The 2,982-nt window shown below is 29.8% G+C and overlaps 1 pseudogene; it reads right to left on the bottom strand.

Moving 5' to 3' along the window:
• On the bottom strand, positions 1 to 1,392 carry LOC110912453 (annotated as a pseudogene).
• Between the last annotated feature and the right edge of the window lie 1,590 nt (positions 1,393 to 2,982).

Below are 2,982 nucleotides of genomic sequence, written 5' to 3'. Positions count from 1 at the left end.
TCAACAAAGGTATTATCAACTCCAGATACAACCAAGTTAGCCATTATTTAGGCACATACAATAAAAGAAAATCCAAGTGTATTATGTGTTTAATACAATGTACATAGATGGTTGCATATTCAATATTTTCCAGGTATTAGTTATATAAAGTTATGTGAAACTCAACAGATCCCTTATCAAGGCATTAGCATACGAAGATCATTCGCACCTGATCCCGGATAAGCCGATATATCCACCCTTCTTGATTATCTCTTCCCATCCCAATTGTCTTCTATTTTGTCATGAATCTGTTGTAAACAAAATGAAGATCAATGAACTTTATCCCACAGCAGTTTACCCACCTTTACATCGCCGATCATCGCACACTCTTTAACGCAGCTTTAAAAAAACTAATCCCCGGATAACACTTTTTACCCTTCAAGATTACGGAAAACTTCATAGCCTCCTTCAGCCCACCCGACCCATTAAGCAACGCATACAAAAACGAATCATACGCAGAAAAATTGTTCTGATCCCATCCAGTTTGAAACACCATTTCATTGAACGTTTCCCTAGCGTTAACCGCGTGTTGCTCTTTCTCCCAACCCTCCAATAAAATCGCATACGTATCCGCATCCGGCCTAATCCTACTCCTCACAGTATTAAAAAAATCTCTAGCGTCCGCCGTCTTCCCGTCTCTACAAATCGCGCTAAACAGCGAGTTCAACGCCACAACATCCGCAACACAGCCGTACTGTTCCATCACTCGAAACGCTGCCAACGCGTCCTTAACCTTATCCGACATCACATAACTACCGAAAACCGACGCAAAAGTAGCTAAAGAAAGCATCCCTTCCTGTTTCATCGATTTAATCGCATCCCACATTGCATCAAACAAACAATGTTTTCCCAACATATCAATTATCAAATTCCAAGCGTACGGGCTATGTCTATCGTCTAATTGATACCCTGCCCACCGAAAAAACTAAACGGCAGCAGCCGGGTATGCGTAAGATAGTTTCAAAACATCTTCAACGTCTTCTGTAGAGACCCTTATTGCAGTATCGTCTAAAGATCTATCTAGTTCTAAAGATGGTGTATTTGCAATGATTTCACATAGGATTTTGACTTTAGGAGGTAAATTAGGGGTGTCAATGTATGAAATGAAAACTGGTTGTTTACCTTTTGGGGATTGGTGGTTGACCCGATTGTGATTTGGGTCCGGAGATCTTGAATGGTCGCGATTTTGGTTGCTCCGGCGATCTTGATCACGACGGTGTCGTTTTCTGTTGTTCGCCATGAATTTTCCGGTGGAGATTTGAGGGTTTGTTGTTGGTTTTTCATCGAAGGATAAAATTGTTATTTTGAGAGGGTTGTCGGTGGCCTTTGCCACCGACTTTGTACTTTAAGTATATAGGATAATACCGTTGGCTTGAAAATATTTATGATTGTATGAAGAATAAACGTTTCGGCATGTTTGACTTGTTTAAAAATAAAGTGTATGATGTGAAATAGTTTGTTATTATTAACTTAAATTTGTTTGTTTTGTTTAAAATAAAGTGTATGATATGAAATCACTTGTTTGTTATTATTACTAGTCTATAAACCCGTGTATTACACGGATTAAATATAAAAGAAAACTTAGATTGAATAATGTTTTAATTTATAAATGTTACAAGCCCGTGTTTTACAAACGTAAAATAAAAAAAATTGTAAATCATACTTCTATATAATCCTGATCACATAATTAAAAAATGTAATATTAGTATAATCTAATTATTGCGTTTTTTTATTAGTATTAATATAAAGACGGTTTAATAAAAAAAGATCTAATTATTTTTTTTTTATTTTACGATAATAATTAATAAAATACATTGTATTAATCTATAAAGTTAATTAAATAGTGCATCCTAATATGGTTATTAACATAATTAAATTAAATCTATTATATTAGTAAGGATAAGGACTAAAAAAATATTTTTAAATATAATGTAAGTCTAAATTGTAAGGTTGAATAAGAGAATGACATGTGACAATAGTTGGAATCTAATATTAAAAGTTAAATAAGATTTGATATTTATTAAAAGTTAAATTAGAGTCACGTGTGATATTCAGGGGACTTTTTTTATTAGTAGATTTGTTACTTTATCATCTTTATCAATAATTAAAATTTTAAATAATTTGCTTTTAATTAAAAATATATTTTGTTAATCTTAATGAGATGTTATATTATCAAATAAAGTAAATATAACAATGCATAAATAATTAAATCGAAGATATTAATAATAATAAAAGATAATATTAGTTTTTTTAGAGATAATAATAAACTAACGATTAAAAGACTTTTGATTTTAAAGTATATTCATATTAAAAAAAATATAATGACACTTTATCATATGTCATAGAGATGAAGATAATCTTGATCTTTAATATGTAAAATCAGTATATTCAAGAGATAAATTAATTCTTATATTTTTATCTATATATCATATAATATAATTTATTAACTCAAGCATGATGGTATATCAATTTCTTTTGAGTAAGATGATATATAAATATATGTATTTATTAAGGTGGACAATGGTCTTTATATTAATTTATGTATTATTTATTATGTTTGATGTTGTATGATAAATTGCCACATGGCATTTTAGTAAAATCCTTTATTATTTATTATGAGAGAATGGCATGTGGCATTAAGGGGACTTCTTTATTAGTATTAGATTAAATTTGTTTGTTTTGTTTTTTTTTAAGTTGATTTAATGAAAGTTAATTTAATTTCAAAATAGTCTTTTAAAAGGTATATATTTATATTGAAAATTGTCTCTAAAAGTTAAACATATCGATGATGAAATTAATAAAGTTAATTTATTTGAAGAAAAGTCATTGATTAAGATATTATTAAATAAATTAAAAGACATTCAAGCTCGTAAAAGAACGCCTAGTTAGATTCCGTAGCCTAAAGTAGTAAAAAATGTATTTTCTATGAATTAATTAATTGAT

This window comes from Helianthus annuus, chromosome 15 (assembly GCF_002127325.2).
Source record: "Helianthus annuus cultivar XRQ/B chromosome 15, HanXRQr2.0-SUNRISE, whole genome shotgun sequence".
NCBI lineage: Eukaryota > Viridiplantae > Streptophyta > Magnoliopsida > Asterales > Asteraceae > Helianthus > Helianthus annuus.
The sequence above is the reverse complement of the archived record's forward strand: the minus strand, read 5'-3'. Positions and strand labels throughout refer to the sequence as shown.